The sequence below is a fragment of the Palaemon carinicauda genome, chromosome 24, assembly GCF_036898095.1.
Source record: "Palaemon carinicauda isolate YSFRI2023 chromosome 24, ASM3689809v2, whole genome shotgun sequence".
Lineage (NCBI taxonomy): Eukaryota > Metazoa > Arthropoda > Malacostraca > Decapoda > Palaemonidae > Palaemon > Palaemon carinicauda.
The window spans coordinates 52,826,107-52,851,398 of record NC_090748.1 but is presented as its reverse complement, the minus strand read 5'-3'; the positions used below and the strand labels follow the sequence as shown (position 1 = coordinate 52,851,398).

Sequence of the window (25,292 nt, the reverse complement as noted above, 5' to 3'; positions counted from 1 at the left end):
GGTGAACACCCCTATAACAGGACCTCATCAATACCCTTAATCTGGGCGCTCTCAAGAAACAATATTTTGACCACCAGCCAAATCAAAAAGATTGCGAAAGACTTCTTAGTCTCCCATACAACCCAAAACAAGATTAAAAATTTCAAGAGTAGATTAAAAGGAAATTGGGATTAAGGGAATGTAGTGGTAGAGCCTTCATCCACTACTGCACTCGCTGCTACGAATGGTCCCAGTGTGTAGCAGTCCTCATAAAGAATCTGTAAGTTTACTTGTGAACGAAGGTTCTGGAGTGGGAGGTGAGACCTTCCGGACTCACCAGTGGTAGCTTATACACCCCCCCCTGGAACCCCCCCCAAGCGGCGGCGCGAGCCCTAAACCACGCCCCCTTGGGCGGAGTTACCAGAGACGAGCGGGTTGACTCGGCAATGGAAGTCACATTTTTGAAGTTGTAATAGAACAAAAAATAACACAGAAGTGGTTGAGCTTACCTTGGTAGTGCAAGTTATGAAGGAATTACTGTGAAGGTGCAAATTGTTGGACATAAAGGTCTTTTTACTAGTAAATTCAATCTTCTTGTGCTCTCTTGGTTGATATGAATATTGAAAGATTCCAGTTAGTTTGTTTTCTGTGGAATAATAGTGATTGTATGTGTGTGTTCTTGTATATAGCCTACTCTTGTTGAATTATGAAGTTGTTAGAATATTCCCTCCTAAGTACTGTACATGGTCTCCTCGGCTCACGGGGGAAGGGTTGGAGGGTGACCCAGACTTTGAGTCCGGAAGGTCTCACCTCCCACTCCAGAACCTTCGTTCACAAGTAAACTTACAGTTCTGGAGAGGGAGGTCTCAACCTTCCGGACTCACCAGTGGTAGCTAGGCAGATGCTTCAGGGGGCTTGAAGATGAAGTCCAGCGACCACAGCATCGAAAGCTCCCTGTAAGCCGAGGAGAGCATAGTAAGACCTGAAGACAGAGTCGCTTTTCCAATTCATTCTGGACATGATTTCTTGTATCGATACTCCATTGTATAGCAGTCTTGATGAAGCTTGCCCCCTTATAGAGTGAAAATTCGTTGACTGTTTAGTTGCATTTGGGTCGGCTCTGAAAATGCACTCCCTAAAAAGTTGTCTCATTTTTTGTAGAGACATTATCTTGAAGTGTTCATCTAGCCATATGTGGTCTTTCCTGTCTATGTTTCTTTCCATACAGACTTTGTTGGTGTATTCCAAATAGAAGTTCAATTGTCTGACTGGACATATTTTTGGTCTGTTAGGAAGCTTCCTAAAGCTGATCTCTATTGGCGTGTAGTTGTTCTTTTGGTTTTTGGCCATGAAGGAAGGGTGGTTCCGTAAGACAATGTGTTCTGGGGTGAAGGTGCTCCTGGAAATGCTGAGATTGTTAAATTGATTAGCTCTTAAAGGGCAAGCTAAGGCTACTAGGAACAAGGTTTTCTGTGTCAGTAGTAAGGTAGAGTTATCTTTCGTGGTGTTGAGAAATGAAATTACTTTGTCTAGATCCCAGCCAGGGAACTGGTGAGAATTTCTAGGTTTCCTTCTATTAACTCCCGATATCATTGCTTTGACATATTTGTCCTCTGCAAGACAGTAACCTGGGAAATAGCCTGACAAGATAGGACCTAAAGCTGCTCTGTAGCTCTTCAGGGTGTTGTAAGACAGACCCTTGTCTATAAGGTGATTGAAAAATAAAATAATTGCTAACAGGGGAAATTTGTTGTCTCTTCCATACTCCTTGTGAATGAAACTTTTAAAAATGTTGTATAGGTTTTCATACTTGTGCAAGGAGCTGTCCCTCAAGCTGACAGCAATTTTGGAGCAAACCTCAGGAGGAAAGACGTTAGGGAGCTGATCCTTTAAATTTTGAAGGCGATCAAAGTTGATTGGAGCTTTGCTGAGGGTGAGATACAATCCTTGAGAACTATCTGGTAGTCTTCGATCTTCACAATATATCGTTTGTGCTGCTTCGCGACTGACTTCACTAATGGAATCCATGGTTCCGTCCCCTGCGATATGGTGCAGAAAAGCATATTATTATTGCATTCTTTATTGATTTTAAAAGCTACTTTGTGTAGTAAGAATCCTGGTGGAAAGGCATAGAGGGGTGTTGATCCCTTCCAGCTAATCGTAAGTGCATTATTGCTGATGGCTTTTTGATTTGGAAGAGATGAACAGAACTTTTTGCACTTAGTATTGAAACCATTTGAGAACAGATCTATTTCTGGGGTGAAATTGAAGTCAGAGCAGATTAAGGAGAATAGACTGTCACTGAGGGAAGTTTCTGTGTGAATGGAACCCAGGTCCCTGGAAAGTGAGTCTGCGATGGTGTTACTTACTCCCCTGATCCATCTGGAATTTATCTGTATGTTGTGATCCTTCATGGTACTAAGTATTTTCCTGACTAGTTCATGGGCTAACTTGTTTCTGATACTACCCTGTTTCTTTATCCAACAATTAGTAACCTTTGAATCAACATGTATTAAGACTACCTTGTTGTATAACCTTGTGATGAAGTGTTCCAAAGAATAGAAGCAAGCTAATAACTCTCTTACATTGATGTGAAGGGAGGATTCTTCATTTGTCCAAGTTCCATTTATTGAGAGCATATTACCCGCTATTACTAATGCACCTCCCCAACCCTGGTTGGAAGCGTCAGTGAAAAGTTCTGCATCTATCTGTGGTTTTGGAATGTTAATCTCTCTGTACATTTGTCTCTGTTCCCATGGCTTTAGGTATTTTTTGAAGGTGTGGGGAATGATTTTGTACCCTGAATTAAAATAACTGTGGTACCTGTGGAGATATTTAAGATGGAATCTTCCCAAGCTTGTATAGGATGCACTAAAATTTAAAGCTCCGATTAACATTTGATAGGAATGCAGGTCGGATTTAACAGAGTTGGAGAAAGCTTTGGCCAATTCGACACACTTCTCTATGTTTTTCCCACTGGGATTCATAGTTTTCTTAATCATATTGTAATGCACTCCTAAAAATTCAATTCTTTGAGTCGGTTTAATTGTAGATTTTTTAAGTGAGATATTCCATCCTAAGTCTGACAAGATCTTAATGACTAGCTGAATGTGATTTTTACATTTTACATAATCTTTTGCTAATATGAGAATGTCATCAAGATAGTTGAATATTAAGATGTTATATGAGGTTCTAATATACTTGATCACTGTGTACATTATTTTTGAAAAAATATAAGGTGCTGTCTTTAGTCCAAAGGGTATCACAGTCCATTTGAACTTCCTTTTACCTAGTTTGAAGGTTAGAAGTTTCTGGCTACTTGCATGTAATGGAATGTGCCAATAAGCATCTTTTAAATCTAGTTTGCAGGCCCAAGAGTTTAGATGTAGATAGGGAAATATAGTATTGGCCTTGAGCATGGTAAAAGAAGGTTTTTTAATCATGGTGTTGAGCACTTTCATGTCAAAGATTAGTCGTACTGTTCCATCTGGTTTGAATTTATAAAATATGTGGTTGGAGTAGTAAAAGGAAGTTCTGGGGATCTGCTCTATGACACCTAGTTTTAGCAGTCTGTCACATTCACTTTCCAATATTTTACGCTTGTTAATTGAATAAAATCTATCTTTACCTGTTCTTTTTAATGACCTCTGGGCTTTAAGTTTATTATTAAACGGAATTCTCACCCCTTCATTGATAATTTTACAAGCAAAAGAGGCATTAGGAAGCTTTCTCCAACTATCAATATTCATCAATAATGACTTACCTATCCTATTCTCTGGGGGGCTCTGGGAGGAGTTATTCATTGGTTTTGAGGCCAAAGGCAAGGTCTCTTTACTTCTATCTTGATTTATAGCATTTGGCCCAATGTCATGATGGTCTGGTGCGGAGCAAAGCTCGTTATTATCTGGTGCTGAGCAAAGCTCATTAACCACTGGTGCTGAGCAAAGCTCGTAATTAACTGGTGCTGAGCAAAGCTCATTAACTGGTGCTGAGCAAAGCTCATTATTAACTGGTGCAGAGTAAACATAGTTATCAACTGGTGCATAGAATACTGGTGCTGAAAAAATTTCTCTTTGAACTGGTGCGGAGCATGGCTCAATTTCTAGGGTCTTTCTTTTCTCTGGCTCCTGAACTATTAGCTTGTCCATTTTGTGACCTCCCCCCCCCTGTACCCACCTCGCCTATTACCTCTTCTAAGTGGCTGAGACTTGAATCTAAAGTTAGGGTTACCTTTGAGGAAACTGAACCTTCTTCCCTGAAATCTGCCCCCGAAGTTGAATTTCCTACCCCTGAAGTTTGCTGCCCCTCCTCTGAGGAGGGGACCTTTGTGAAAGCAGGCAGCAATGGCTGATTTTTGGTCTTCAGTTAAATTCCAAACTTCTTTAATGTCTGCTTTGATTATAAGATCTCTTACTTCTTCCTTGAGGTATCTAGGAAGTGCTCTGCTTCTGAAATTTCTTATCAAATTTTGTATGAGGTCTATGCTCCTCCTTAGGGGACCAATAATAATTTTGGACAAAAAATCGATGTCATTTACTTTGGAGGGGTATACAATGTGTGCCAGTGCTGCATGCCCTTGAAAGGCAGAAATACTCATTTTAATATTTTCAATGTCATAAAAAAAATTTTCTCTTATAACTGTCATCAAATACCTTACCTTCAGGCCAGAAATTCAACTTTGGAGTATTAATTAATTTAAAAAAGTCTGAGAACTCCTTATTTTGACTACTAACAAAGAATTTATCCCGGTTATCACTATGGCCTTCACTGAAAGTTAATGCTACTAGTGAATTATTCAATTGAATTTTCCCTTCTCTATGAAAAGATGGTTCAGCTTTGAAATTGGTGGAAATATATGAAGGAATGGGTTTATTGAATGTAAGAAGGTTGAAATCTTCGTAATCACTTTCGTCTCCATTATTATAAAAGGAAAAGAGGTCTAAATTTGCACTTTCAGGTAATTCAGGTGATCGTCTTGAGCGCTTAGTAGGAGGGGGAGCCTCATTCTTCTTAGCAGGTGAACCACTTCTGCCGAGATGAATGTTTAATATCAGTGATTTATTTACCATAGATTAATTGAAATTTTGTTCAACAGGTATAGTAAATATGGACAGCAGCGGACCTAGAAGGCTGAAGTCAGGCAATGGGGTTCACGACTCAAATAGCCCTCTTAGGTTAATTCAGTGCCATATTTAAGTAAATGATAAGTTTAAATCTGTTAGTATTAATAAACTAGACCTGCCTCATATGTAACCCTTATCAGATAGCCCCCCAGGGCCTAGGCTAGTGTCGATAGGTTTAAAGCGAGAAATGTAAGCTCGAACTTACCTGTGGTCTAGCCTACTGCCTATTAAGCGCGTGCTTTTAATGTGTCAGGCAAGCAATTTGTTTTGTGTGCTTAATTATAATTTTGTAATATATAAAAATTGGAGTATTTAGTTTGTTTATACCGATTAATCGTGTAGTAATCATGCACATGCTTTGCTTAAGCTACTTACGCTATGTTCGGAAGTGCCTGCTCTAAGCATTCAAATCATAACAAGCTTACGTATGGGGGCCGCCATTTGCATTTGTGACGTCATTAGTCTAAATCAGCTGCTTTCCATATGACGTTTTCGTTGTAAACAGAATTTAAAACCTTACCTTTTCTGGATGATTTGCATAAGAGTTTGATTCTGTTGTAGTAACATATTTACGATATCAGAATTAGAAGGCATATCACTATCTGCAGTCGATTGTGTGCGTTTTTCGTTACTGATTACGTTCTCCTCTCCGCTGGAGTCTTCGCTAAGCCGATGCACCTCCGCGGAGGTAAGAATTAGCCTAGACATAATTAAGCCGTGGGCTGAGATATTACTCTGGTTGCTGAGTGCAGGATAATGAAAATCAGCAAATGTTGGGAGCAGCGGGAGGGAAAAAGAGGAGAACGTTCTGTGCCGAAGTCAACTTCAGAAATGTGACTTCCATTGCCGAGTCAACCCGCTCGTCTCTGGTAACTCCGCCCAAGGGGGCGTGGTTTAGGGCTCGCGCCGCCGCTTGGGGGGGTTCCAGGGGGGGGTGTATAAGCTACCACTGGTGAGTCCGGAAGGTTGAGACCTCCCTCTCCAGAACTGGACATCTTTCAAGTAATATGAAGCGAATACCGACTTGCTTCTCCAAAAGGTCGCGTCCATAATACTTTTAATGGATCTATTTTGCTTAAACGCTACTGAAGATGCTATCGCTCTAACTTCATGAGCCTTGACTTTAAGTAAAATACGATCCTTCTCACTTAAATGAGAGTGTGCCTCCCGAATCAAAAGTCTAATAAAATAAGACAACGCATTCTTAGACATGGGCAAAGAGGGCTTTTTAACGGAGCACCATAAAGCCTCTGAACAACCTCGTAGCGGTTTAGTTCTGGATAAATAAAATTTAAGAGCTCTAACGGGGCACAGCACTCTTTCAACTTCATTCCCCACAATCTCAGAAAGACTGGGGATTTCAAATGATTTAGGCCAAGGACGAGACGGAAGTTCATTCTTGGCCAAAAAACCAAGTTGAAGAGCACATACTGCTCTATTAGTGGAGAAGCCGATGTTCTTGCTAAAAGCATGTATCTCACTAACCCTTTTAGCCGAAGCGGAGCTCACCAAAAAGAGTGTCTTGAGGGTAAGATCCTTCAGGGAGGCTGAATTTAATGGTTCAAACCTGTCTGACATAAGGAACTGTAGGACCACGTCCAAGTTCCAAGCAGGAGTCGAAAAATGACGCTCCTTGGAAGTCTCAAAAGACTTAAGCAGGTCTTGGAGATCTTTGTTATTAGAAAGATCCAAACCCCTATGCCTGAAAACAGAAGCTAACATGCTTCTGTAGCCTTTGATGGTGGATGCAGAGAGGGAGCGCTTAAACGCTACTGAAGTTGCTATCGCTCTAACTTCATGACCGTTTCTCAGATAAAGCAGAAAATCCGCAATCTGCGCTACAGAGGCACTGGAAGAGGAAATAGAGGAGGACTTGCACCAGTCTCTAAATACCTCCCATTTCGACTGATAGATCCTGATGGTAGAGGATCTTCTAGCCCTCGCGATCGCTCTAGCTGCCTCCTTCGAAAACCCTCGAGCTCAAGAGAGTCTTTCGATAGTCTGAAGGCAGTTAGACGAAGCGCGGGGAGGCTTTGATGAAATCTCTTTACGTGAGGCTGTCGCAAGAGATCCATCCGCAACGGCAGACTTCTTGGAACGTCTACCAGCCATAAAAGTACCTCTGTGAACCACTCTCTCGCGGGCCAGAGGGGAGCAACCAACGTCAAGCTGGTCCCTTCGTGAGAGGCAAACTTCTGCAGCACCTTGTTTAGGATCTTGAAAGGTGGAAAGGCATAAACGTCCAGGTGAGACCAGTCCAGCAGGAAAGCGTCTATGTGGGCTGCCTCTGGATCTGGAACTGGAGAGCAGTAAGTCGAGAGCCTCTTTGTCAGTGAAGTCGCAAAAATATCTATGGTGGGTTGACCCCATGTCATCCATAGCTTCTCGCACACAGTCTTGTGCAACGTCCACTCCATGGAGATGACTTGTCCTCTTCTGCTGAGGCAGTCCGCCAAGACATTCATTTCTCCTTGCACAAATCTCGTCAAAAGAGAGATGTTACTTGCCTTAAATGGAGTTCCTTCTGATCCGTGGACCAAAGACCTGAGCATTCCAGACTGTTCAGTGGAGCTCCCTAACCCAAATCCGACGCATCTGAATACAACACATGGTTTGGGTTCTTGATCGCAAGAGAAAGACCTTCTTGAAGTCTTATGTTGCTGTCCCACCAAGTCAGACATGTCTAGACTGAGTTGGAGATTGGGAAAGAGATACTCTCTAAGCCCTTTTCCTTGTTCCAATGGTTTAGGTGAAATTGGAGAGGGCAAAGGTTGAGTCTCCCCAGAGAGATAAACTACTCCAGCGATGAAAGAGTTCCCACGAGGCTCGTTCAAACTCTTACAGAGCAACTGTTTTTCTCTTGTAAGTGACGGACTTTTAACAGAGCTTGTTCCATTCTTGTGGGAGACGAAAAGGCCCGAAAAATTCGACACTGTATCTCCATTCCCAAATAAAGAATAGTCTGGGATGGAGTACTGTAAGTTACGACTTCTCTACGTTCACTATGCGACCTAGCTCCTTGGTTAGGTCTAATGTCCATTAGAGGCTCTCCAGACAGCGATTTAATGACGACGCCCTGATTAGCCAGTCGTCAAAATAAAGGGAGGCTCTGAATCCTCAAAAAATGTAGAAAGCTTGCTACATTTTGCAAGAGCCTTGTAAAAACAAGAGGAGCAGGAATGAGGCCGAAGCACAGTACTCGAAATTGGTACACTACTTTCCCGTCCACAAACCTCAGAGGTTGTTGAAAGTTTGGATGAATCGGGATGTGGAAGTATGCATCCTGAAGGTCGAGAGAGACCATCCAGTCACCTTCCCTTACTGCTGCCAAGACAGATTTGGTAGTCTTCATCGTGAACTTTGTCTTGAAAATGAACACATTGAGCGCACTTACATCTTAAGTACTCCTGCAGTGAACGTGGCTGCCAGATCATTGGAGCCATCCCTGATAGCCTTGTTCATGCATGACATAATTGTACAGCAATACATTGACAGCTGGAGAGACCTTCTTACTTAAGGCTCCCAGGGACCAATCCAACAAATAAATACTTCAAACGCTTGAAAAAACTCCTAACAGGAGATGGTCTAGCTCTGAAGCAGACCATAAAATCTTGGAGCCTCTCATGGCTAGACGACGAGGAGAGTCCACTAGGCTTAAGAAGTCTCCCAGGGCAGAGGCAGGTACTCCCCAACCGAGAACTTCTCCTGTGTCACGCCAGATGCTCGAGCGAGAAGCTAATTAAGGAGGAGGAAAAGCAGAAGCAGACTTTCCTAAACTTCTCCTGGATTCCAACCAGTCTCCCAGTAAGAGCATGGCTCTCTTGGAAGAACAAGAGAGAACTGACTTCGTAAATGTAGGAGTCGAAGAAAGTCATGCCAAGAGTAAACTCAGACGGCGGAGCAGCCGTTACAAAACGAGTAGGACAAAATTTCACTAAAGAAATTCATAATTATAAAACAAGGGATTGTTGGACCACCCTAGGTTACTCCTCTTCTGAATGACTCCCCAAAGGTACATTAGTTGAAAGGGGGTCATAAACTTCTTCAGAAGGCACATCATCTGATAAATCTAAAGTCTTTGCGAGAAGGAGATTTATATTCAGAATGACGTGAAGGAAAAGCCTGACAGGCTACATTAACTTGTATATGAACAGAAGTTAAAGTTGGAGGGTCGATGTCACGTTGTGACTGCAGAGAAATGGAGTCTTTATGATAAAACAAAGTTTTATGAATACTTACCTGGCAGTTATATATACATAGCTAATTATCTCTATTTCGGCAGAATATTTCTAAAACTAGGCAACCGCCTTGTGGTGGTTGGGTGGTAACACCCGTTAAAGGGTGGTAGGAGGAATCATTCCCGTTTTCTGTTCTTCAGTTCATCTATGCCCGACCTGTCTCCTGAGGGGAGGTGGGTGGGCCTTCGAATGTATATATAACTGCCAGGTAAGTATTCATAAAACTTTGTTTTATCATAAAAACTCCATTTTTATGAATAGAACTTACCTGGCAGTTATATATACATAGCTGATTAACACACTTGGAGGAGGGTGATAGACAGTAACATCGTTGGGGAAACAACCAAAAAAGCTGTAGGATAAATAAACACCTTGATTCCTTACCTGCTAAGGTAGCTGACTTCAAAGGTTCCTGCCTCTTGAGTCGCTTTCCCTTAGGAGTGTCAGCCAGGATGTGACCTGCAGTGCTGAAAACACTCAATCGAGTCTGTCAACGGGGTGAGACCAACAATCTGACTAGACTTCAGGACTACCTATTGCCCAAAATAAAAAACCGCAACTTTACCAAACCAACCACCTAACATTTGCAAAGTAGATAAAAATTATCTAACTAGACTGAGGTGACTGTACACAAGTCGAAGTCCTCAGACAACCAATAAAAAATACACCAACCTATGCACAAGTAAACAAAACTAAGGTTGAGGGGAGGTAGTAACTCCTTTGCCTAATACAGAAGCCGTAGCTACGTATGGTCCCAAGGTATAACATTTCTCATAATCCACCCTCACCTCTCTGAGGTAATGAGAGGCGAACACAGAGTTGCTCCTCCAGAATGTCGCATCCATAATTTGACGGAGCGACATGTTCTTGCGGTAAGCAAGCGAGGTCGCAATGGCCCTCACTTCGTGAGCTTGCACTTTTAAACGTCCGAAGTGTTCCTCCTCACACAAGAGATGCGCTTCTCTTATCACTTCCCTCAGGAAAAAGGACAAAGCGTTCTTGGAAAGGGGCTTTTGAGGATCTTTCACAGAACACCACAGGGAGCTAGAAGAGCCTCTCACACTTTTCGTGCGAGACAAGTAGGTCTTGAGGGCTCGTACTGGACAGAGCAGCCTCTCTTGCTCTTGACCCACTAGGTTGGTCAAGTTAGGAACCTCAAAGGTCCTCGGCCAGGGCTTAGAAGGGTTCTCGTTCTTAGCGAGAAAGTCTAATCTCAAGGCACAAACTGCCCCATTCAGATTGAAGCCTACCTGTTTTTCAATTGCATGGACTTCACTAACTCTTTTAGCTGTTGCTAAGGCCAAAAGAAAGAGGGTCTTCTTGGTAACCTCCCTAAGGGGAGCCTGTGAGATGGGCTCAAATCTCTTGGTGAACAGAAATTTAAGAACCACATCAAGGTTCCAAGAAGGGGGCTTTAACTGGGTCTGCTTGGTCGTCTCAAAAGACTTCAAGAGGTCATGTAAGTCCTTATTGCGAGACAAGTCCAAGCCTCTATGCCGACAGACGGAAGAGAGCATACTTTTGTACCCTTTGATAGTGGACACAGCTAGCTTAGCGTCCTGTCTGAGGTACAACAAGAAATCCGCAATCTGGCTCACAGAGGTAGTGGATGAGGAAATCTTGTGCTTCCTACACCAAGCCCTAAAAGTCTCCCACTTGGACTGGTAGACCCTCTGCGAAGAGACCCTCCTCGCTCTGGCGATAGCTTTCGCAGCTTGCGCTGAAAAGCCTCTCGATCTGACGAGCTTCTCGATAGTCTGAAGGCAGTCAGATTGAGAGTGAGGGGGTTTTGATGATATCTCTCGAAGTGGGGTTGTCTGAGCAGATTTGGACTTGCAGGGAGGCTTCTTGGAAAGTCCATCAACAAGTCCACCACCTCCGTGAACCATTCCCTCATCGGCCAGAACGGAGCTATCAGGATCATCCGTCCCGAATCGAGGAGGGCGAATTTCCTGACTACCAGATTGATGATCTTGAACGGGGGAAAAGCATAAGTGTCCATCCCCGTCCAATCCATCAAAAAGGCGTCTACTGCTATTGCCTCTCTGTCCGGAACTAGGGAGCAATAGATGGGGATCCTCTTGGATAAGTTGGAGGCGAAAAGATCGATGAGGGGTCTCCCCCACAGCCTCCAGAGACTCTGACAGACCTGTTGGTTGAGGGTCCATTCTGTGGGAAGGACCTGCCCTTTCCTGCTGAGCATGTCCGCCCTCACATTCTTCTGTCCCTGAACAAACCTCGTCAGCAGGTTTATCCTGTTCTCCTTCGCCCAAAGAAGGAGCTCTCTTGCTGTCTCGAACAGAGACAGAGAGTGAGTCCCTCCTTGCTTCCTGATGTAAGCAAGAGCTGTGGTGTTGTCTGAGTTGACTTCCACAATCTTCCCAGACACCAAGTCCTTGAAGGCCTTTAGCCCCAGAAAAATGGCCATCAGCTCCTTGTTGTTGATGTGCCATCCCAGCTGAATTCCTTCCCAATAGCCTGAGACCTCCTTGCTTCCTAATGTTGCCCCCCAGCCTGACTCTGATGCGTCTGAAAACAACACTAGGTCTGGGTTCTTCTTGTGTAAGGAGATCCCTTCCCCTAACAAGGTTGGGTCCAGCCACCACTTCAGAAGAGTCTTGACTTCTATTGGAATGGGGAAGGAAAAGGAGTCTTCCTGCATCTTTCTGTTCCACGTCTTCGAAAGAAAGTGCTGAAGAGGCCTTAGGTGGAGTCTCCCCAGAGAGACAAACTGTTCGAGGGAGGATAGAGTCCCCAGCAAACTCATCCACTCCTTCGCTGTGCATCTCTTCTTGTCCAGGAAAGTTCTGACTTTTACGAGACACTTGGTCTGTCTTTCCTGAGAGGGAGAAGCCCGAAAAAGAACTGAATTCAGAACTATCCCCAAATAGAGAATAGTCTGATTCGGTCTGATCTGAGACTTCTCCCTGTTGATGACCAGGCCTAGATCTTGAGCCATCATAAAAGTTTTCCGTAAATCCTCCAGACATTTCTCCCTTGATCGTGAACGAATCAGCCAATCGTCCAGATAGAAGGATATCCTTATCCCCTCCTGATGCAGCCAACCTGACACATTCGCCATTACCCTGGTGAAGACTTGAGGAGCCGTGCTGAGACCGAAGCAAAGAGCTCTGAATTGGAAGCACTTGCCCTGCATTACAAATCTCAGGTACTTCCTCGAAGTCGGATGGATGGGGACATGGAAATATGCGTCCTGCAAGTCGAGGGACACCATCCAGTCCCCTGGACGTACTGACGCCAGCACCGACTGAGTCGTCTCCATGGAGAACTTTGTCTTCTCCACAAATACGTTGAGAGCGCTGACATCCAGGACGGGTCTCCATCCGCCCGAGTTCTTGGGGACCAGAAACAGGCGATTGTAAAAGCCTGGGGAGGATAGATCCCGAACCGGTTCTATCCCCCCCTTGTCTAGCATTTGGTTGACAAGGTCTACTAGGGCCTTCTGTTTCCCCGGATCTGAGTACCGGGCTACTAAGGCCAGCGGAGCATCTGCGAGAGGAGGTTTTTTCAGAAAGGGGATCTTGTATCCTTCCTTGATGACTGAGAGGGACCAGGTGTCCGACCCTCTCCTCTTCCAAGACTGCCAAAAACCTGACAGTCTTGCGCCTACTGTCTGGAGGAGACGAACTTCATTTTCTGGAGCGAGGTCTGAAAGAACCCCTGGTAGATCTTGGTCCTGATTCTTGCCTTCTCCCTCTAAAATCTGGTCTTGAAGTAGTCCTGCCCTGAAAGGGCTGCTGGAATCTCCTTTCCTCCCGTTTCAAAGAAGAAGGAGGGGCTGCCAAGGGCTTACGAGCAGAACGAGATAAAAGGTCTTGGGTGGCTTTTTGGGCCAGAGAACGCGTAATGTCATTAACCAGGGACTCGGGAAAAAGATGTTGAGAGAGGGGGGCGTAAAGCAGCTCAGACTTTTGTGCATTGGTAACAGACCTAGAAGCAAAAGAGCAAAGCAGAGCTCTCTTCTTTAGGACCCCAGCTGAGAACAGAGCAGCCAACTCATTCGCCCCATCTCTGAGGGCCTTAACCATACAGGACATAATACTGGTAAGGTCCCTAGATCCTTCCATCTGTTCAGTTTTCCTTGCGAGAGTCCCAAGCGACCAGTCTAGGAAACTAAAAACCTCAAAGGCTCTAAAAATACCTTTGACGAGATGATCCAGCTCCGACATCGACCACATGACCTTGGCTGAGTTGAGAGCATGCCTTCTAGCAGAGTCCACTAAACCAGAGAAGTCACCCTTGGAGGAGGAAGGTACTCCCAGACCCAAAGGTTCTCCAGTTGCATACCACATACCCGCTCTTGAAGCAAGACGAGCTGGTGGAAACGAGAAGGAAGTCTAAACTGTTTGTCTCCGCTCCATCATCCAGTCATCAATCTTCGTGAGAGCCTTCTTTGCGGAGATAGACAGCTTCATCTTGATGAAGGCCGACTGTTTCTTGGCCTTCTTTCTGTTAAATTGGGACTGAGGAGATTGAGGGGCAGCAGGTTGGAATTCCTCTCCAAAAAGTTCAAGAAGGGAGCGAGAGAGAACTTTGTAATCTCCCACAGCGTCGGCAGGATTATCATCGTCATCAGAAACATCCTCGAGGTCCTGATCCACATCTGCAATATCCTTCGAAAGAGAAGAAGGATCCTTAGAACCCGACAAGGGCAAATCAAAGGCATCATCCTGCAAAAGACGGGTTGCATCCTGGAGTCCCGCGCTAGAAGAATCCTTGGGACGAGAGGCAGTATCGTCCCGAAGAGGCAGGGTGGTATCGCCCTGGGACCGAGAACGAGAGGCAGAGTCGTTCTGACGTCGAGAGCGAGAGGCGGTATCGTCGTGGCGGCGAGAATGAGAGGCGGTATCGTCGTGGCGTCGTGAAAGAGAGGCGGTATCGTCGTGGCGTCGAAAACTAGGGTCGGTATCGTCGTGGCGTCGTGAACGAGAGGAGGTATCGTCGTGGCGAAGCGAACGAGAGGAGGTATCGTCGTGGCAAAGCGAACGAGAGGAGGTATCGTGCTGGTAACGTGAACGGGAGGCGGTATCGTCTTGGCATCGAGAACGAGAAGCAGCATCGTTCGATAAGGTATCGTCCCTGTATCGAGAACGAGAAGACGTATCGCCCTGGTATCGCGAAGAAGTATCATCCTGGCGTAGAGAGGGAAAAGTTTTCTTTAAAGAAGAACTCCGTTCTCTCTTAGAAGCAGACTTCTTAATCGGCAACGAGTCGTCTTTACGTCTGTCAGACTGGGCGTGAGGGCGGCTAAAGGCTTGTACTAAAGTCAAAAGTTGTTCCTGCATGACAGACATAAAGGATTTAGCAACATCAGCTGGGTCTTGCGGCCCCGAAGGGGGGGGCTGACGAATAACACTCGTAGAAGGGGGAGGATCTTCGGCAGCAGGCTTAGCCCTTTTCACAGGCACGGAGTCGAAATCATCCTCCGACGGACAAGGTTCATAACTGCTAGAACCGGGAGAGAAAGAACGAGACCGTTCGTCGCGGTTCCATCTCCTCTTAGTAGGTCTTGAAGCTTCAAACTTCCATTTACGTCTGGACGAATTCGGAGAAGAAAACAACACATCCGACACGTCTTTCCCGTGACGGTCAAGAGCAGCCTGGGAATCGACAACAGGACTGTCTGAGGCGACGGCTGACCGAGGGTACGTACCTCTCACCCCCTTTCGGTCATTGACGTACCTTCTCCCTTGGTCCTGGGAGCTTGGTAGAGGTCTAGGCCTAGGGGTATGACAGATTCGGTCAGTCGCCACCTCCACTGCACTAACACAAGCACTTTCACTTTCCTTACCTTTAAAGGCCTCCAGTTGTTCTTTAATGGCCTTCAACTCGGCCGCCAGGCTAACGTACCGAGGGTCATCCGTAGATACGGAACCTGTAGGAGGTGCAGGAGTTACTACCTCAAGGGAAGGATCAACTTCCAAAGAGGAATCAATAATAGGATCAATAGATAAATCTACGCTAAGTTCGTCTTCCTTACCACTAACAGACTTAGACTTAGACCTAGAAGCTCTCCTAACTCTATCGAGCTCTAGCTTATGCACATAGCGCTTCATAATTAACCAATCTTTCTCATCCAAAACCTTACATTCCCCGCACCTATTATCAAGGGCACAAACAAAACCCCTACAATTAGAACAAACGGTGTGAGGGTCTACCGCCATTTTCGGTAGTCTCACCTTACATTCCTCATTCGCACAGATACGGTAATGACTCTTTTCACTCATAATGAAAAACAGCAAAAAAGCTAAGAGAAAACAAAATACAACGATCGCCAAAACCCCAAATCAGAGTACTTCACCAAAAAAGCAGACTGGTACACCGAGCAGGGAAAGCGAAGAAAAACTCTTAACGACGGACCAACGTGTTGTCGATCCGGCCGGCAGAGATGAACTGAAGAACAGAAAACGGGAATGATTCCTCCTACCACCCTTTAACGGGTGTTACCACCCAACCACCACAAGGCGGTTGCCTAGTTTTAGAAAAATTCTGTCGAAATAGAGATAATTAGCTATGTATATATAACTGCCAGGTAAGTTCTATTCATAAAATGTTATTTTACAACACGTCATGACAGAAGTAACTGACGTTCAAACGTCCCGTAGTAACAGCGGTGACTGCTGTTCGATGCTATATCGTGACTACGGTGACTGACCCTCAACGTCACGTCGTGTCTGCGGTGTCTGCAGCTCAACGTCACGCTGTGACTGCAGTGGAATACCAACAGCATCTGGTGTTCCCAGGCGGTCACCCATCCAAGTACTGACCAGACCCAACGTTGCTTAACTTCGCTGATCGGACGATAAGCGGTGTTTTCAACGTGGTATGGCCGTTGACTGACGTTCAAAGCGATCAAAGTTACATCGAGATTTATGCTCCGCATCTCGTTTAACAACAAAGCTGTCACTAGGAATAACGTCAGCGTGACGTAACAAAGCTCGTTTAGAAGGTTGAAGACCTGAATCACGTATCCCAGAACCGTGACGTACAAAAAGCAAAGGATCCTTTCGCACAGGAACAGGATCGTAAGCTTCTATTAAAGAAGAAAGCTTTAACAGCATATCTTGCAAAACACTTAACTTCGGATCAACCTGTGACTGCGGTGGCTGACGTTCAAACGTCACGTAGTAACAGCGGTGACTGCTGATCGATGCTATATCGTGACTACGGTGACTGACACTCGACATCACGTCGTGTCTACGGTGTCTACCGCTCAACGTCACGTCGAGTCTGTGGCAGAAACGTCTGTACATGAACGTCATCGCTATGAACGGGACTCTCATGAAGACTACAGCTAGGATGTTGAACTTGTTCTGAAGGAACTAATAAAGGTTTCAACCGTCTCGAAACCTTACGCCCAGGCTTTTAAAGAGACGAATCATCGGAAGACGAGGAGAAACTTCATCTCTCCTGTCTTATGGCAAGGACGTGCTTGACGAGCAACGTCTGATACCTTTGAGGGAACGTCTGTTCGTTGGTTTACACCCCTCACTCCCTTAGGTCCTACGACATTCCTTCTCCCTGGTGCAGGGGAGCCTGAAAGAGGTCTCGGACTAAGCAAGCGACAAGCACGAACAAACGAACCCTTCGCAACACTGAACATGTTTTTTGCACTTTCTTCACTGATATCGCATTTTTTAATAATTTCACATTAGACATGAATAAAGCTGATTTCTACCTGAAGCACGCAATTCTCCCTTAAATCAAAAGGTTAGAATTGCGAAATAAGTCGTATAATGTAAGCACATTAGTACAAAATGAAACACACATGCAAAAATCAATAAACATATACATATATATCGAATAAAACGGAGATATATAAAGTTAAAAAGATCAGTGACTGGGGATGAGACTAAAACCAGTTCACTAAGGACTACGTTTTCAATCTCTCACCGTACAGTGCCTTGGGATGAGAATAAAAACTAAAACGTTTTATCCTCTCTCCCCGTACAGAGACTTGGGACGAGAGTAAAAATCTGAATCGAGAACAACGTTACTCGCTCCCAAACTCCTTGTACAGAGACTTGGGACGAGAATAAAGATCGGATCGTTCTCTCTTTCTCTCTCTCTTGACACTCACAAGAGAATGGCATAATCACTCTTCGTCAATGACAGGTTATTTGACTAAAGGAAAAAACTAAAAGGACTAAGAAAATTAACATGTTCCTTTAAATTAGTATCTAAAAAACTTCAGTTTGAAAGAAGAATGAATAAAACATCAAAATCGATTTACTCTTTCTGCAAAGTGAAACCGTGATTATCTCTTTCTCTATCGTAACGATAGAGCACAAACTGCGTAGCATAAATAAACCAAACGTTAGTTCATCTTTGAAAAACAGCACGAAGACTATTCAAAGAATAAATTTCTTAAAATATTTTCTAAAAATATTCATCTCATCAATCTAAACAAAAATAAAAGTTGAATGGGCTCAACGTTGTTTAACTTCGTTTTCCAAGTCAGGACCGCCTACAAAGAATAGGCAAAGGCCGCTTATAAACAAAAACATAAAATTTATCTCGGTGTTTAGTATAAATGGAAAGCTAATCGAAGAGGCCTAAAAAAGGCGGGTGAGATATAAAATATATAGAGGTAAATCTATAAATATCAACAATAATTTATAAAGTGATAAAATAATTACTAAAAGCCTTTAACACACTTCCGTACACTGAGGGAAGGGTCGGCCATCTTTTCTCTATGGAAAAACCAGAGCGAGATTAAAAAAGCAAGGGCAGAAACTTTTCCTCTCCTTTCAAAAGCATTTCTTTTGAAGATAGTATTGAATAATCCAACACGGCGAAAGCAATAAAACCAAAACCAAGTACTTCACCAATTCGGTAGAAAACTCGAGGTCTAGCGCGAGCGGAACCAGTGTTGTCTTTAACACCGACAGAGAAGAACTGGTTTGGTTGAGAAGTATATGCGGTATCTGGCCGATAGTCGGCGCTGGTGGGCTCACCTGGCAGCCTTCATGGCGAGTCGCTCGCGAGTTTTTGGAATCTGTCGACCGTCGGAGACGTCAGCTATTTATATATTCACCGGCTAAGTTTAATATTTAAAATTTCATTTTTAAACATGAAACTTAACCGCTGGTTATATAAAATTAGCTGATTGACACCCTTGGTGGAGGGTTAGAGACAGCCAACATTGTTGGAATTTTACTTAAGAGTTAATAAACAAGCTTAAGGGTTCGTATCTGATAAGGAAGCTGACTTCAATGAATACTTTCATTATGCCCGCTTTCCTTATGAGATCCAGCGATCCACCCAGGGGGCTGAAGGCCTCTAGGAGCTGTCAAACTGGTGTAAAAACCTCTATGTTAACAGGACCTCCTCCAATACCCTTGTTCCGGGCTCTCTAAAGGAACAAAATTGACCACCTGCTAAAATCAATGATTGTGGAAGACTGTCGACCAATCTCCAAGCACCATAAAAATACAAAAGTTCCAAGAGAAGAAAAGGGTATTAGGATTATGGGAACGTAGTGGTGGATCCTTCCCCCACTACTGCACTTGCTGCTACGAATGGTCCCAGAGTGGAGCAGTCCTCAAAAAGAGTCTGGACACGTTTCAAATAAAGTGAAGCGAACACATTTACTCCTCTAAAAGGTTGTGCCCCTAATGCTTTGCAATGATCTATTCTGCTTGAAGGCCACCGAAGTTGTTACAGTTTGAACTTCAAGCGTCTTGGCCTTTATAAAAACTTGCAGTGTGCATTACTGCAAAGTGCATGAGCCTCTTAATTAAGAGCCTGATGAAGAATGAAAGAGCATTCTTCGACATCTGTAACGAGGACTTCTAGACCGAACACCAAAGAGCTTCCGACTAGCCTCGCAACTCTTTCGTTCAGTTCAGATATAACTTTAGGGCTCTTACTGAGCACAGGACTCTCTCTAACTCCTCGCCAGCCACATCCGAAAGATTCGGAATCTCAAAAGCCTAGGGTCAAGGTTGAGAAGGGCGTTCGTTCGTGGCGAGAAAGCCTAACTGCAATGACCAGATAGCTTTGTGATCTCCAAAAACCAATCATTTAAGCTAAAAGCATGAATCCCACTGACTCTGTGAGCTGTAGCCAGACTGACCAAAAATGTAGTCTTCAGCGTGAGGTCCTTAAATGAAGCTGAATGCAAGGGCTCAAACCTGTTACTCATAATGAACTTCGGGACAATATGACAAATTCGTAGATAATTTGTATTTTTCCTAACTATACAAACCTTAGCTATTTAATAGGGGTTATTACTTTCGAGCTCACTTTGCTTGGAGGTAGGACTTCAAGGGGGATAGGGCTGGCGGGCAAGTTTGATTAAATAGCTAAGGTTTGTATAGTTAAGAAAAATACAAATTATCTACGAATATGACAAATTCGTAGATAATTTGTATTTTTCCTAACTATACAAACCTTGGCTATTTAATATGGGTAATTACTTTCGGCGTAGCTGAAATGACGAGCCATTAGATTTTTAACGAGGGTTTACTACCCCAACGCTAGTTAGCGGGGGGGTAGGGAGGAGTAGCTTGCTCCCCCCCCCTCCCCACACACCTGTGGTTTAGCTCACTTTGCTTAAAGGTAGGACTTTCAAGGGGGGACAGGACTGGCAGGCAAGATTGATTAAATAGCTAAGGTTTGTATAGTTAGGAAAAATAAAAATTATCTACGAATTTGTAATTTGTTCCGTAACTGAAATACAAACCACGCTATTTAATATGGGTGACTCACCCCATAAGAAGGGTGGTAAGTCCCGGCCATTACTGGCTTTGGCTTTTGCCCGGGGACTCAATATTTGAGTGTGTCAGTACTCAGTAATAAGGAGTCCCCTGCACCTCGCTAGCATCTTGCTGTGCAAGTGCTGCGGCCTAGATAAGTTGTGTGTGAAGGTATGCAGTGTGACACATCCTAGCAAGTTAACCTGGAGTTCTTTAGATGGAACTCAAGGCTAGGACTCTCCCAGTACCACCTCGTCAGGGTATGGGGACGTGACAGTATTAACTTAATACTAAGAACACAAGGAAGCATAGTTTACCTACGGTGGTTTGAGGTCAGCTATGCAGAGAACCCAGGATGCTGCTTTCCCCAAGAGAGGAGAGGATGAAGAAAAGAATAAGGGCCAGACAAACCTTTTCTTTCATGCAGACTAAGACCGGGTAACAATGCCCTCAACCTTCTGCTACTTGTCCATTAAGGAGCCTGAGGTTTAGACCAGCTGTTGTGCAGCCACCACAGGGCCGATAGAGATCGTATCGAGTCTCCTGTGTGTCACGTCTTGCAGGTAGTGGGCTGTGAAAGTCGTCTGACGCTTCCACACCCCAGCTTGCATGACCTGCGTCACTGAATAGTTCTTCTTGAAAGCCAGGGACGTAGCTACGCCCGACATCATGTGCTCTACGGCGATGTGACGGAGGAGGGTCTGGATTCAAGGATAGGTGTATTACCTTGCGAATCCAGGCCAAGATGGTATTCTTGGTGACCCTCCTCTTCGTCTCCCCAGTGCTCACAAACAAAGCTTGCATCTGGGGACGAACTGCAGCCGTTCTCTTAAGATAAAGCCTCAGACTTTTTACTGGGCACAGTAGGAGATGGTCTGGGTCATCTGTTACAGAACGAAGACTCGAAACCTGGAAAGAGGCGAACTGAGGATCCGGCACTCCAGGATTCTGAGTCTTGGCAACAAACTCAGGGACGAACCTGAACGTTACCTCCCCCCATCCCCTTGAATGGGCGACGTCGTATGAGAGACCATGAAGTTCGCTGACTCGCTTGGCCGAGGCCAAAGCTAGCAGGAACACCTGGCGTAATGGTTCGAAGGGAGGTCTCTTAAGAGACCTGAGAACTCGAACCACGTTCCATGGAGGAGGTCTCACTTCTGACTGAGGGCAGTTAAGTTCATAACTCCGTATGAGTAGGGAAAGTTCCAGCGAGGAAGAAATGTGCAATCCTTTGAGCCGGATGGCTAGACTTAAGGCTGAGCGATAGCCTTCCACTGCCGAGACTGAAAGGCGCATTTCCTCCCGCAAATACACGAAGAACTCCGCTATTGCTGGAATAGTGGCATCCAGTGGAGAGATACCCCTTCCACGACACCAACCACAGAAGACTCGCCACTTCGCCTGCTAGGCCCCTGCGGATGACCTACGCAACTTTCTGCGAAAATCCTCTCTCAGTGAGGAGTTGCTGGATAGTCTCCAGGCGTGAAGTCAAAGCGAAGCTACGGCTTTGTGAAAGATGTTGGCGTGTGGTTGTTTGAGTAGCTCGTGTCGTGGAGGGAGTTCCCTCGGGAGCTCCGTTAGGAGCTGCAGAAGGTCCGGAAACCATTCCGCGTGATGCCATAGCGGAGCTATTAGGGTCATCGAGAGATTGACCGATATTCTGGTCTTGTTGAGCACCCTCCTCATCAGACAGAACGGGGGAAAGGCGTAGACATCGATGTTGTCCCACCGTTATTGGAAGGCATCTTGCCAGAGAGCCTTGGGATCCGGGATTGGGGAGCAGTACAGCGGAAGTCTGAAGTTCAGCGCTGTAGCGAACAGATCCACTGTCGGGGAACCCCACAAAGTCAGGACTTTGTTGGCTACTTGACGATCCAAAGACCACTCAGTACTCACTATCTGCGTCGCTCTGCTCAGACTGTCGACGAGCACATTCCTCTTGCCTGAAATGAAGCGAGCCGAAAGTGCGATCGAGTGGGTTTCAGTCCATCTCAGTATCTCTACTGCGAGATGGGATAGCTGTTTTGAAAAGGTACCTCCCTGCTTATTGACATAAGCCACTACTGTGGTGTTGTAGCTCATCACCACCACAGAGTGGACCGCCAGGTATAGTTGGAACTGTTGAAGAGCCAGGAATACGGCCTTCATCTCTAGCAGGTTCATGTGGAGGTACTTTTCTGATTCTGACCACAGGCCTGAGGTCCTGTGGTTCAGAACGTGAGCCCCCCTTTCTTTGAGGCGTCCGAAAACAACATCAAATCTGGGGGGCGGACGAGAAGATCCACTCCCTTTCGTAGGTTCTCGTCTGCCACCCACCTCTGAAGGTCCGTCTGTTCCGCAGAACCCATAGGGATCATAGTATCCGGGGAATCGTGACCTTGATTCCACCGGGACTTGAGTCGCCACTGGAGAGATCTCATTCTGAGGCGACCATTGGGAACTAGACGGGCCAGGGATGAGAGGTGACCGAGGAGACGTAACCACGATTGGGCTGGAAGTTCTTCTCGTCTGAGGAAAGGCCTCGCGACCTTCCTCAGCCTTGCTATCCTGTCGTCTGATGGGAAGGCTTTGTGGAGATTGGTGTCTATGATCATCCCTAGGTATACCAGTTTCTGAGTGGGCAGCAAAGAGGACTTCTCGAGATTTACCATGATCCCTAGATCTTGGCAAAGTCCCAGAAGTTTGTCTCGGTGACGAAGAAGGGCTGCCTCCGAGTCTGCTAGGATCAGCCAGTCGTCCAGGTAACGGAGGAGACGGATACTGATCCTGTGGGCCCATGAAGATACGTATTAGGGTGAACACTCTGGTGAACACCTGCGGTGCTGTGGAGAGACCGAAACACAGCACCTTGAACTGGTAGATCTTGTTGTCTAGGCAAAATCTTAAATACAGTGGTACCTCTACATACGAATTTAATTCGTTCCACAACCAACTTCGGATGTAGAAACGAATTTTCCCATAAGAATACATGGTAATTCATTTAATTCGTTCCTCAGCCTAAAAACCCATAATAAATACTTAATAAATGGCTACACATAATTACACATAACAATAACAAAACTGCATAATATGAAAGAAGCAAGTAAAAAAGATAATTATAAAGAAATAATAAATAAAAAATGTGTTTTATTGCCACTTTACCTTAGAGACAGGCCAACGCAGGTGTAGGATTTGCTACGCCAGGAGAAGACGGACGATCGGCGAGAAGGTAGACATGGTATTAACATGTTCTTTAAATAAATACTCTCTCTCTCTCTCTCTCTTGTTCTTCTTCACTGTTAGTGTTAGAGACGTCTATTCTTTTTTTCTGAGAGAGAGAGAGAGAGAGAGAGAGAGAGAGAGAGAGAGAGAGAGAGAGAGAGAGAGAGAGAGAGAGAGAGAGAGATTAAACAAAAATGAGAGATTAAACAAAAATGTGTTGTGTACATATCATTTTTAACAGCGTTAACGAGTTGAAAGACAGCTAAATGTAACTAAAAAATCAATAACAGTGAATCTGAATTCCTTTATTAACTAAAACAAATATTGATACAAACACACTCGTGTGCGTATGCGCAAACACACACACACGCACGAGGAGACACGATCGGCGAGGAGGTAGAGATGGTGACTGCGATAACATACCGTAACTTACACTACAGAAATTTTAATCTAACTTAGCTTATTTATTTTTTTTTTTTATATTTCATATTTTTTACATTTTTTTTCTTTTGATTTTTTATTTTCATCACTTTCAGTGACGAGTTACGGTATGTTATCGCAGTCACCATCTCTACCTCCCCGACCGTCTCTCTTACTGCGTAGTAATTTTTGCACCTGTGTGTGTGTTTGTGCATACGCACTCGAGTGTGTTTGTATCCATATTTGTTTTAGTTAATAAAGGAATTCAGATTAGCTGTTATTACTTTCTTAGTTAAATTTAATTGTTTTTCAACTCGTTGACGCTGTTAAAAATCATTTGTACTCTAAACACATTTTCGTTTAATCTCTCTCTCTCTCTCTCTCTCTCTCTCTCTCTCTCTCTCTCTCTCTCTCTCTCTCTCGGGGAAAAAAAATAATAGACGTATCTAACACTATAACAGCAAAGAAGAGAGAGAGAGAGAGAGAGAGAGAGAGAGAGAGAGAGAGAGAGAGAGAGAGAGAGAGAGAGAGATTTTATTTAAAGAACATGTTAATGCTATGTTTAGAAAGAAACAGAAAAAGAGAGAAGTCTTATTTAAAAGAGCTTGTTAATGCTATCATGGTTTTCTTTGCTTCACTTTTTTCTTTCTTTCTGTTCATCACGCTGGCCCTCTCACAAATTATCGTTGCCAACAATCTCTGTCCTTTATCCCTATCAAAAAAAGGCGTTCTATCTCTTCCAGGGTATTGCTAAGATGTCTTGTGATAATGGTGATCACCTTCGATGGTTATTTGCTTTAATGGCTGCCTTCAGCTTGATGATCCTCGAGATCATAGGCCCATTCCGGCCATATTGTTTAGCCATACAGTATAACTCACATGCACACTGCTCTCATGTTTTTCTATAATTTCTTGCTACAATTCTAATGAAAGAATTGTCTTCTTCCTGTACTGAAACTTAGCTTAGGTAAAATCAAAAAGGAAATGTGAGAAAAGGAAGAAAATAAGCACTGTTAATAACAGACCAAACAGAGGACAACCACACGATACACACAAGAATAGAGAACTGAGCACTCGACGCTCAATGGCTAATGTTTACTTCGTGTGTCGAAATAAAATTCGGGTGTAGAGTCAAAAATTTGCTCGAATTTTACTTCGGATGTTGGAAAATTCGGATGTAGATACGTTCGTGTGTAGAGGTTCCACTGTACTTCCTTGAAGACGTATGGACTAGGATCTGGAAGTACGCGTCCTACAGGTCCAGTGTGCACATGAAGTCTTGCGGTCTCACCAGTGTGCACATGAAGTCTTGCGGTCTCACTGCAAGTCTGACCGTGTCTGCCGTCTCCATGCTGAACGGGGTCTGCTTGACAAACCTGTTCAGGGCTGAGAGGTTGATGACTGGTCTCCAGCCTCCAGATGCCTTCTTTACAAGAAAGAGTCGACTGAAGAAGCCTGGGGACCCGTCGAGGACCTCTTGGAGAGCGTCCTTCTTCAACATGGTCTGGACTTCTGCCCGAAGGGCTTGCCCCCTTGCCAATCCCATGGCAAGGGAGCTCAACGACACTGGATTCGCTGTCAAGGGAGGTAGAGGTGTCGTGAACGGGACG

The 25,292-nt window shown here is 44.6% G+C and overlaps 1 protein-coding gene and 1 non-coding gene across 3 annotated transcripts in view; both read right to left on the bottom strand.

Moving 5' to 3' along the window:
* The window catches only part of DMAP1 (DNA methyltransferase 1 associated protein 1), a 240,175-nt gene that overhangs the window by 147,140 nt on the left and 67,743 nt on the right, over positions 1-25,292 (bottom strand). The window lies entirely within an intron of this gene.
* LOC137618569 (5S ribosomal RNA) lies at positions 16,080-16,198 on the bottom strand. Its single transcript, XR_011039769.1, has one exon. It is a non-coding gene; the product is annotated as a 5S ribosomal RNA (ribosomal RNA).